The 11,033-nt window shown below is 37.0% G+C and overlaps 1 long non-coding RNA gene across 1 annotated transcript; it reads left to right on the top strand.

Moving 5' to 3' along the window:
• Nucleotides 1–7,876: 7,876 nt before the first annotated feature.
• Nucleotides 7,877–9,320, top strand: LOC111820503 (uncharacterized). The gene is made up of 2 exons (XR_002824051.1): nt 7,877–7,932; nt 9,235–9,320. It is a non-coding gene; the product is annotated as an uncharacterized LOC111820503 (long non-coding RNA).
• The last annotated feature ends 1,713 nt before the right edge of the window (nt 9,321–11,033 follow it).

Below are 11,033 nucleotides of genomic sequence, written 5' to 3'. Positions count from 1 at the left end.
TTTGGCAGTTATCTAATGATGTAATTTGGCAGTTGTGTAATGATGTAGTCATCCTCCATGATGTGATCTGATGTGATCACCCAATCAGTTGTCAAGGGAGATACCTCGGGTGTGTGGCCTCATCCAATGTATATATGGACGTTCTGGCAAAGCTCACTTGCTTGCCCCGGATCCTGCATCCAGCTTGTCATCATCTGACCTCTGGTTCATGAGACTTAAGCCAGCAACCTGCCATATTGCCTGCCAGTCTCAGGATTCATCAGCCTCCACAGCCTGTGAGCCAGCGGCCTGCCATCTGACCTGCCGATCTTGGGTTTGTCAGCCCCTGCAGCTACATAAGTCAGAAGAAGCCTCCAGTGTGATGCCTGACCTATGGATTTGAGACTCTCCAAGCTGTACAACCATATGAACCATTTCCTTGAGATAAATCTGTATATCTATACACATCCATATACACATATACATATGCACATATATATATACACATATGCGTATGTATATGTATATGCATAAAGGGTATATATATAAAAATATATATACATATATAATCACATATATATATATACACGTATATACATAAGGAGCCGTGGTAACATAGTGGTTAAACCAATCGACTGCTAACTGAAAGGTTGGTAGTTCAAAACCACCAGCCACTCCAGGGAAGAAAGACGTAGCAATCTGCTTCCATAGAGATTTATAGCCTTGGAAAACCTGTGGGATCGCTATGAGTTGGAATTGACTCAATGACAGTGGGTTTGGTTTATATATATATATATATATACACACACACATATATATATAGTCAGAATTGACTTGATGGCAATGGGTTTGGATTTTTATATATATATACACTTCACTGGTCTTCTTCCCTAGAGAACCCAGCCTAAGACAGTTGTTTTCAGTGTTTTTTCTTTCTATTGCTTTAGTGACTTTCTGTATAGTGTTATTAGTCTTTTTCTGGAATTCTTTTATACATATGTTGGACCTTCTTCGCTGAGCTTTCATATCTATCAATTTTTATAACAGCTTTTTTAATTTTTTTTCATTTCCATTTAATTTTTTCCTGTTCTGCATCCCACTTTGGCGAGTGGTATCTGGGATCTTAAAAGCTAGTGAGCAGCCATCTAAGATGCATCAATTTGTCCCAACCCACCTGGAGAAAGGAGAATGAAGAACACCATAGACACAAGGAAAGTATTAGCCCAAAAGACAGAAAGGGCCACATAAACCAGAGATTTCATAGCCTGAAACCAGAAGAACAAGATGGTGCTCAGCTACCACCAGCGACCACCCTGACAGGGAACACAACAGAGAGTTCCTGACAGAGCAGGAGAAAATTGAGATGCAGAACTCAAATTCTAGTTAAAAGACCAGACTTAATGGTTTGATTGAGACTGGAAGGATCCCCGGAAAACATGGCCCCTGGACTCTCTGTTAGCCCAAAACTAAAACCATTTCCAAGGCCAACTCTTCAGACAAAGATTAGACTGTATGGGACATAAAATGATACTCTTGAAGAGTGTGCTTCTTAGCTCAAGTAGATACATGAGACTAAATGGCCATCTCCTGTCCAGAGGCGAGATGAGAAGGCACAGAGGGTCAGGAGCTGGTTGAATGGACACGGGAAATCTGGGGTGAAAGGAAGAGTGTGCTGTCATGGTTTAGGGAGAGCAACTAAGGTCACATAACAATGTATGTATATATTTTTGTATGAGAGACTAACTTGAATTGTAAACTTTCACTTAAAGCACAATGACAAAAATTAATTTTTTTCTCCTTCTATAACCCCTAAGGCCTTTCCAGTCATACATATTTTCCTTTTGTCTTTTCTAGTTTAGTTTTCATTCCTGATATTATCTTTTATTTTATTCCTTATTCTTTCTTGATTTCTATCACCTCTTATTTCAGTTTTTATAATTCTAATTTAGATTAATCTTTCTTATCTGTCTTATTCTTAATGTCTTAATTAATATTTCATCTTGAAATTTCAGATCAATTTTACATGAAATCAGTTTCATGAACTTTTAAAAGAAGAGAATCAAGATAGAATTTTAGTTTCATGATTCCAGTGCTCCTTCCTCTTTGTCTTTATGAAATTATCAAAGGTGGGACCTTATGATTTCTGCATCTCCTGATTCTGTTCCCTATTTCTACCTTCACCTCATCCTTCTCTTTCCTTTATCCCTATCGTTTATGTTCTATTCTATTTGGGTTCTATTCTCAGTACTTTTTTTTTTCTTTTTTTTTTTTTGGGTCAGTGCAGAGTTTTGTTCTAGAAGGATGCTGAAGCTAGATAATTTAGGGTATTCACAGGACCCATCCCTTCACACCTTGACACAAGCCCCTTGCACTTACCTACAAATTGGAGTGTGCAAAAAATTCCTTCAAGTTTTAGGTTCTGCTGTTCCCAAATTGGTTAATCACACTTTCCTGTGAGTTTCTGTAGGCTATTTTGGTTTTTTCCTGTTCTGAGATCTACAAGATACCTTTGCTTCTTCCCACAGAGATGCTAATACAACGTGGTTCTTGTAGCTATGGATGATCATGGAGATATCTTGTCAAATTTTTTGAAAATTAGGTTTATTGAGGTATAATTCATAAACAGTAAAATTCACCCTCTTTTGTGTGCAGTTCTGAGTTTTGACAAACCACGTAGTCCAGAAATGGTATACTTAAATTACCCCATATAATTCCTACATGCCCATTTGAAGTCAACTCTTCCTATTCCAAGCCTCTGGCAAACACTGATCTGTTGTCTGTCCCTATAGTTTTACCTTTTACAGAATATAAATGGAATCATGTATAAATCATGTAAGTATATAATTATATATATTTAGAATACGTGTGTGTGTGTATATATATATATTCCATATAAGTGGGATCATTCCATATGTAGCCTTTTGAGTCTAGCCTCTTTTGGTTAGCATAATGCATTGAGATTCATTTATGGTATTGTGTGTATCTGTATTTCATTCTTTAGATTGCTTAGTATACCATTGTGTTGATATGCCACAAAAACTCACCAGTTGAAGGACATTTGGGTTATTTCTAGTTTCTGGTAATTATAAATAAAACCACTATAAATATTCATATATAGGTACTTGAGTGAACCTAAGTTTTCATTCTGCTTGTATAAATACCTAGAAGTGAGTTCGCTGGGTTCAGTGTAAGAATCATTAATCTTATAACATTTGAGTAATGTTTTACTCAGTGGCTATAGCATTTTTCATTCTCATGAGTAATTGTTGAGAGTTCTGGTTGCCATGCATCCTTGCCAGCAGTATTAGCAGGGTTTTTTTTCCCCCTCGTTCTAATAGGGATGTAGAGGTGTATTATTGTGGTTTTAATCTGCATTATCATAATGTCTAATTGATATTGAGCATATTTTTATATGTTTATTTCACATTTACATATTTTCTTTGGTGAAATATCTGTTCAAATTTACCCATTTTTTAAATTAGAATCATTGTTTTACTACTATTACGTTTTGAAAAGTCTTTCTATATCTTAATAAGTCTTTATGAGATACGTGTTTTACAAATATTTCCTCACAATATGTGTTTGTTTTCATTTTTAAGTGTATTTCAATGAGCAGAAGTTTTTAATTTTCTAGATCACTCTTTTGGTGTCATTTTTTAAAATACTTTCTTTTGCCTATTTGATCACAAATATGTTCTCCTGTATTTTCTTCTCTTTAACATTATAGCAGTATTTTTTGTTCATTTGTCATCCTTTTAAAATAAAATGAGAAATATAAAAAATTCAAATAAATTGAACAATAAAGTTCTGGCTCTAACAGGGAATAAATTACATCTAATGCAATCAGGTTCATTCAACCTGAAACTTGTAATTTTTATTACATGGAACTTAATTTATAGTTGTTGAAAGAGAAGAATTCTTTGAAGATTATTTCTTAGAATTTTGATTTTAAATATGTTCAAATTATTTTAACCTTATAATTGGATTTTAATGCAAAATTTCACACAGCAGACAGCTAGAATAGCTTCAACTGAATTATGTAAACTGACCATTTGATCTTTCAAAACAGTCATGGAATTTGGATATGAAATACATGTTTTTACTGCTTTTCATCTTGAAAATTAAAGATATAATTTTTCTCTCTATTTTCACACTTGGGCATTGTTCCATCATATAACTTTTGAACACACAGAAGTTTGGGGTAAATATAAATTCATCTAATTAAAACTGATATTTGTTTCAATTGTGTATTGCCATTAGAGTAAAGGTCTAGTTAAGATATAATTTTAAATTCAAAAGAACTATTTTTAAATTTTTATTTTGAAATAATTGTAGATTTACATGAAGTTACAGATAGTGTAGAGAGGTTTTGTGTACCCTTCATCCAGTTTCTCCTAATGGTTACATCTTACATAATTATAGCACAATATAAAATCCAGAAATATGACACTGGTACAAGGTCATTGTACTATATATGTATTATTATTACTATATATGTACCCTTGGTACTATGTCACTTTATTATGTGTATGACCACCACCAGGAACGCTGATGGTGCAGTGGTTAAATGCATGGCTTAACTGAAAGAGAAGTGGTTCAAACCTACCAGCCACTCCATGGGAGAAAGATGTGGCAGTCTGCTTTTGTAAAGATTTCCAGTCTGTCCTATAGGGTCACTATGAGTCAGAATCGACTCGATGGCAACAGGTTTATGACCACCACCAAAATCAAAATACAGATCTTTTCCATCACCACAAAGATTTCCATCATGATACCTCTGTATAGTCACCCCCACCCCCTTCTCCACTACCACCTCTAAACTTTGGCAACCTTTAATCTGTTTTCCATTTCTATAATTTTATCAGTTTCAGAATTTTATATCCATGGAATCGTGTAACATGTGAACATTTGAGACTGGATGTTTTTCATACAGGATAATGCCTTTGAGATCCATCCAAGTTGTGTTTATCAGTAATTTATTCCTTTATTTCCATAGTATGAATGTATCACAATGTGTTTAAGTATTCACCTATTGAGGTAAATTTTGGTTTTCAACCTTGGCCTATTACAAATAAAGCTGACATTTACAATCATGTACAGTTAAAAAAAAAAAAAAAACCTAGTTTTTTTTTTTAATTGGCTCATATGTCTAAGACTGGGTACTGGAGAAGCAGAAACCCCAGAAGATCCAATGGGCACAGGGAAAAAGAAACAAACAAGAAAATCTTGCTCTTGTTTGCATTTCTCCAGGATAAATGCCCAAGAATTTGCTAGGTTGCATACTCATAGCATGTTTAGTATTTTAAGAAAATCTTTTTTAGAGTGGGTATATCATTTTATAGTCACACCAGCAATGTATAAGTAATACAGGTCCTCTGCAATCTCACCATTTGGTATTGTCACTATTTTTTATTTTAGCTATTATGATAAAACAAAAAAAACCCACTGCTGTCAAGTCCATTCCAACTTATAGTGACCCTATAGTACAGAGTAGGATTCCCCATTGGGATTTCCTTTACGGAATCTTTACAGAAGCAGACTACCATATCTTTCTCCCACAGGGCAGCTGGTGGGTTCAAACCACCGACCTTTTGGTTAGCAGCCAAGCACTTTAATCACTGCACCAACAGCACTCCTTAGCCATTCTAACAGGCATGTAATAATATCTTATTGTAATTTTAATTTGCATTTCCCTAATGGATATTTATGTTGAACGTTATTTCTTGTGCTTATTTGCCATCTTATATCTTCTTTGGTGAAATGCCTGTTTATACTTTTGTCCATATTCTAATTGGATTGTTTGCTTTTTTAAAGTTTTGAATATATATCAATTTTTCAATTTTTTCTTTTATGAATCATGAATTTGATGTCATGTCTAAGAACTATTCACCAAGTCCTAGATCCCAAAGATTATTTTAATAAATAAAATCTATTATAATATGTAAATAACGTCTAGGTGCATTTAAGATTTTTTTCTTTCTCCTTACTTTTCAGAAATTTGATAATAATGTGTCCTGGTATAAATTTCTCTCAGTTTATTCTCTTTTGGGTTTGCTCAGCTTCTTGAATCTGTATGTTTATGAGTTTTTCATTTTCCCCAAATTTGGGAAATTTTCAGCTATTATTTTTTCAAATATATTTCACCTCCAACTTCTTATTCCTCTCCTTCTGAAACCTGGAAGGCACGAATGTTAGATATTTCATTATAACCTGATTTAGAAAATAATATTTGGAATCATTATTCCCTGACCATGAGCATGGAGAAATGTGACCCAGCTGGGGCTGGGCCCTCACAGACTCATAAGGACACATCAACTGGGCCCTGACATAAGACAATAGATGGGACAATCTCAGAAATTATCTTAAGGAAGTTTTCACAAAAGGGCAGTCAAACCTAACACAAAGGACTTCTCACCTTTTGTCTTTTTCTATTAACATTTAGTGAATAGAAATTTGTTGGACCAATGAAGACCCTCCTGACTTTCGTAACTGAAACCCATACCAGTGATAAGAAAGATGATTCAAAATGTAAGATTACAATTTCTAGCCAATCAGTGAAAAAGTGACGCTTTCAATGATTCTACCCATTTTGTGATGTTGATATATACTGATGATTCTGTAACCTTTCTTGGATTCGGGCAGACATTCTAGCTCTGGCAGCATGCTTGTCTGCTTCCCACTTTTGTCCTTTTAAATATGTGCCAAATAAAACTTTCTTTTTAGTTTACTAAACTTTGTGATGTTTTTCCCCTACAACAAACCCTAAATGTTCCTGAAGCCTTGTTTATTTTTTTTTTCCAGATTATTTTTCTGGTTTGTTTTTGTTTTGTTTTTCCCAGACTGGGTAATTTCTATTCTGTCTTCAGGTTTACTGGTTCTTTCCTTTGTCATCTCCATTCTGTTGTTGAGCCTATCCAGTGAGTGTTTTATATTATTGTATTTTTCAGTTCTAAAATTTGTTTCTTTATTTCTTCAGTTCATTTGCTGAAACTTTGTATTTGCCAAGTCTTTCTATTTTGTCGTTTAATTCAAGCATGTTCATAATTGCTCATTGAAGCATTTTTATAATGGCTGCTTTAAAGTCTTTGCAAGGTAATTCTAACATCTCTATCATTTCAGTGTTGGCCTAGTTTTTGGTATGATGGGTGCTTTCTGATTGAAACCTGGACATTTTGATTTTTGTTATAAGACTCTAGATCTTATTTAAATTTTGTTTTAGCAAGCCTTTCTTAACACTACTCTGGCAGATAAAATGGGGCTTCAGCTCATTAGGGGCTAACCCCCTGTGGGCCTCATGCACAGTCAAGAGAAAGTTTTTTTTTTTTTCCTCTCTCTTTTTTTATCCAAGGCACACAGAGTAGGCATGGCTTGGAGATAAATTGATCTTATCATTGAGGGAAGCAGTTCTGGCATCCTTCAGGATTCCCAGCTGTGAGGTGTTGAACCCCTTTGCAATAAACAATTTGACCTTTTATCCTGGTTCCTGAGAGCAGGACCCCAACTGAGGCCAAGGAGTGGGGGCCTACCTGACCAAGAGGGCCTATCAAGCCTCAGGAAGCATGAGGTAATCTATTATGGCCACATGGTGAGGCCAGTAAAAGGCCTTGGAAGACAAAGGCTCACTGGAACTTTGAAGTTGGAGGGAGCAAACATTCTGCTCTTGGGAGGGTAAGCACATCCCGTGGGGACATGGAAGCTCTGTGTTGAAACCCCTCCTGGACCTCCCTTTTATGTTTATATCCTTTTTCACTCTAGATTAAAGATATCCCATTCCTTGTAGTTTGTGAGTCATTCCATTGGATTGTTGGACCTAAGAAATGAGAAGGGACCAGCGGCCTCTGACATATCCTTGGGCGAATGAGGATGAGAAAGAGAAGGATCCAGTGCCCACAGACCTATCTCTGGGTGAATGAGGATGAGAGAGAAATGGCGGCAGTCAAAGGTGTAACTAAGGTATGACACGTAGGATGCGTGCCCTGGGCGCCACTTGAGATGGGGCACTAATGAGCTGTTTCTATTGCCCATCGAAGTTTCCATTGACAGCTATGAGAGATAATTTAGCAATTCAAAACTAACTGCCACAGGCACTATTTTCTGAGGATAGGCCCCTGGTTGCACTGGCAGCTGGGGTCTGAACTGACTAGGGAAGGGAAGCTGAGATTTTTGGACCAAACTCCTGGACTGACTGGATATTGCACCAGCTTAACTAACTATTGTGAATATGGCCTTTGGGCATTAAAACCATGACACTTGAATTCTAGGAATATGGCAGTGTGAGAAAATGTAAGATCCCAGCCCTCCCCAGTAAACACCAAAAAATCAACTAAAAGTCTATAATAATGAGACAGAGCCCTCACAGTGCTCTATTCTTTACCCAGCTTCCTCCCCTCCAGTGTTATATTGAAAAATCATTTCCTTTGCTGTCCCGCCCCTCCCAGCTTTGCATTAGAATCCTGCTTTTGCTTGGAGGTTATATGTAAACCCCATTGCGCCTGTGTAGTATGATTAAGAATGTTGCTGATGTAATTTGTATGAACTCCCTACTTGTAAACTCCTTTAAAAGTAACCTGCCTGCCTACCCTTGGCAAGCAGTCTTGGCAGCAGCAGCTCCAACTGACTCTATTTCCTTGTACAACAAAATAAAGGTGACTTTTCTGTTCTCCTACCTCAGTCTCTCGTTTATTGGCCAGTACTAGTCATACTGAGTAAGAACCTGGGGTTTCCACCTGGTAACATTTCTGGCAAGCCAGCCAGGAGTCATCTGCTCAGTTCCTGAGGTAGATCGGACAACAGACTGGCCCTGATGTCTGGTGCCACCAGGAGATTTCTCCTGGAGACCTTGGAGCAGCTCTGAAAGCCAGTCCCCCTTGGGACCCAAATGATGGCTCTGAGAGAGACATGAAATGCACTTGGGTTGTTTGGTAAATGCCTAGGTAAGGCCTTAGAAGATCCCCAAGAGGCAGGAGAAATTGACCGCTGAGGGCATAAAAAAGAAGGCTCGGGTACCTGTTAAATTGGTGCACTGGATTAGGTTGTATGAGTGCATAAGTGTGTGTATCTAGAGAATGGGGAATGTTCAAGAGATCCCGAAATGCACCCTGCTAAGATGCATCCTTAAGAATTGGGAACAGAGACTTGGACAGACATGGCTTTGGCAGCATGCTTGTCCCTTTCCTATTTTTGCCTCTTTAAATATATGCTGAATAAAACCTTTCTTTTTGCTTTACTAAACTTTGTGGTATTTTCCCCTACAAGATTTAATGGTATAGTTGCTGCAAGGATTCTAAAACCACGAAACCAGTCGACCTCAAGGAGACCTGGACTGCGGAGCAGAAGCCGGCAAAAAAAGAGAGGTAATATCTTACATTCGCACTTCACGTCCCTTCAACACCCATGGGGTGAGTGCTCTCAGAAAATGAGCCTTTGCTTATTCTTTTTCTCATATTTTCTTAAGTTTTGTTCAGCATATTTGTTTGAAAAACCAGTTGTTTGATTAAGGAGAATCTTTCTTAAATTTTTACTTGATCGTTTGTTTAAGAGTAATGTCTAGTAACTCTTGGTGAACTGCAGTTTAGGTCCGGATTTGGGCATTTGAAACATTAAAGAGGTAATTCTATTTTAAAAGAGCTCTGAGCCACTATAAGCTGCAAAAATTCACACACGGGTCGACCAGTAAAAGCCATTAGGGTGGTCACCAGCGCTCATCACAAGACAGGCCAGAGCACTTAGGCTCCCTGCCACCCACAAGCAAACACTCTCGCAACCAAGGTACACATTGGTCTAAGTGAAACATTGTCCAAACCCCGCAGCGTTCCTCGTTAGGTTTCTTTTTGTGGCTCAGAGAATACCTGGAAAACAGTGCTCTGTTTTGCCAAATTGGCAGGGAGAAGTGGCAGCTCCTGACCTGTTTTATAAAATTTGCAGGGAGAAATAATAGCTCCATACCTGTTTTATGACAGAATCTCTCAATAAAGAATCATAATAATATTCCTCCCTCTGATGCTCTGGCAAGTTAGTTTTATCTGAAATCTGTTATTTCCATTGAATTGAGTTGATCTTACCAAATATTGCTGTACACACTTTAAGAAACTAGAATCCCCATATCCTTGTTTTGTGTGATATTGTTTGGTGAGTGTATGTGGTCTTTTTGCCTCCTTTTGTTCTGAGAGCTTCTGGACTACAGCGTTGTGTCTAAGTTTCAGTCTTGTAGGCTATGGCTGAGAATTGCTGTTTTTTGTAAGACTGTCTTAGAACCTCGGTTCTTTCCTCATCCAAGAAAAACTGTGCCTTGTTTCTGTCTCATGATTTAGACTTTTAGTAGCTATGTTGAAAAACTTTAAGTCAGTCATAAAAGCAAAGCCTTTCTAAGTAACTTAAGCTAGATATTATATGAAATTTGATTTATTTAAAGAAAAAGGCTAATTTTGTCTTAAAATAAAACTAACAGTTCCAGAGTATGAAAAAGGAGGCAAGCCTAGAAAAAAATTCCTAAAAGGCTTTGGTATTTACTGGGTAGATAAAAGGTTGTGATAAAGAGAAAGCAAAACTGTTTTCCAAGAGAATAATAAAAGGGAAAGAAATTAGTTATCTTTTGCCTTTCGAAATGCCTAGATCAATTTAAACGTATGTAAATGAATCAGAAAGGCCTAATCCTGTCTTCTACCATGAGTCAAAAAAATAGAAAGGGTAGGGCAACATCAGGGTACCCCAGCCCCCAGTCTCCAAGGTCCTATAGCTGCAGGGAAGCTTTTGAAAGACTCTCTCCACCTAGGTGGAGACCCTTTTAAGACAAAAAGAAGATAAGAAAAATTGCTGCTTTAGTATAGTTATCAGAAATTGAGTGGATCCTAATTCATAAAAGAACTGTAAGCATGTTCTTTCTATTGTGGGGGAACTTTAAAAAGCCGGGAAAAAAAAAAAAAAAAAAAGAAATCACAATGAGGTACACTTCAAATGGCCTGGGAAAATGTTTCCAACCCTAGTCAGAAACTTACGGTTATATCCACATCAGTGAATTGGTCAGCTTAGCAGAGACTTTGTGATTTCCAAAGCCA

This window comes from Trichechus manatus, unplaced genomic scaffold (genome assembly GCF_000243295.1).
Source record: "Trichechus manatus latirostris isolate Lorelei unplaced genomic scaffold, TriManLat1.0 scaffold00040, whole genome shotgun sequence".
Lineage (NCBI taxonomy): Eukaryota > Metazoa > Chordata > Mammalia > Sirenia > Trichechidae > Trichechus > Trichechus manatus.
The sequence above is the reverse complement of the archived record's forward strand: the minus strand, read 5'-3'. Positions and strand labels throughout refer to the sequence as shown.